The sequence below is a fragment of the Eurypyga helias genome, unplaced genomic scaffold (assembly GCF_000690775.1).
Source record: "Eurypyga helias isolate BGI_N326 unplaced genomic scaffold, ASM69077v1 scaffold3150, whole genome shotgun sequence".
Taxonomy (NCBI): domain Eukaryota; kingdom Metazoa; phylum Chordata; class Aves; order Eurypygiformes; family Eurypygidae; genus Eurypyga; species Eurypyga helias.
Genome location: NW_010224877.1, coordinates 29860 through 30471, shown reverse-complemented (window position 1 = coordinate 30471; position 612 = coordinate 29860).

The window sequence follows — 612 nt, the reverse complement described above, 5'->3', positions numbered from 1 at the left end:
CCTGTGCTGGGAGCTCTGCTCCCTCATGTGCTGCTGCTGTTGTGGGTTGGGTGATGGGAGATGCTTCCTACCTCTTTGACTGTGTCCGTGCATGGACACCCTTACTGTTCTCACACCCTTACTGTTCTCACACCCTTACTGCTCTCATGTATTAGGAAAGGGGGATGGAGAGAGGATGTGCCAACCCTCAGCTTCCCATACTCCCTAAATACACGATACTGTATTGGCCTTGCTGCAGTGAGTTACAAAGTCTCCAGAAACATAGTGGTGGAAAGGGTTATGCTCCTTCTGTTTCTGGAATTAAATTGCTTAAAGGTAAGATTAAAAACCAAGCAAACAAAACTAAACAACCCCAAACCAAATGGAACTATATTCTGAAATGCCTGTTTCTATTTCATACGTGTTCTATGTAGCGAAGTTCACAATTTGTTTTTTCTTTCTTTTGCCTGAAGTCAAATTGATATAAAGAATTAAAGTAAATCTTTTCCTTAACGTTATTGTTTTGTTGCAGAAAGTTACTGTAAATGAGACTGTTGTCTGTAAATAATAGAATCGATCTTGTGTTCCCCGAAGCAGTTAAATTTTCTTTTGGAGTGCAGTTCCAATATCTCT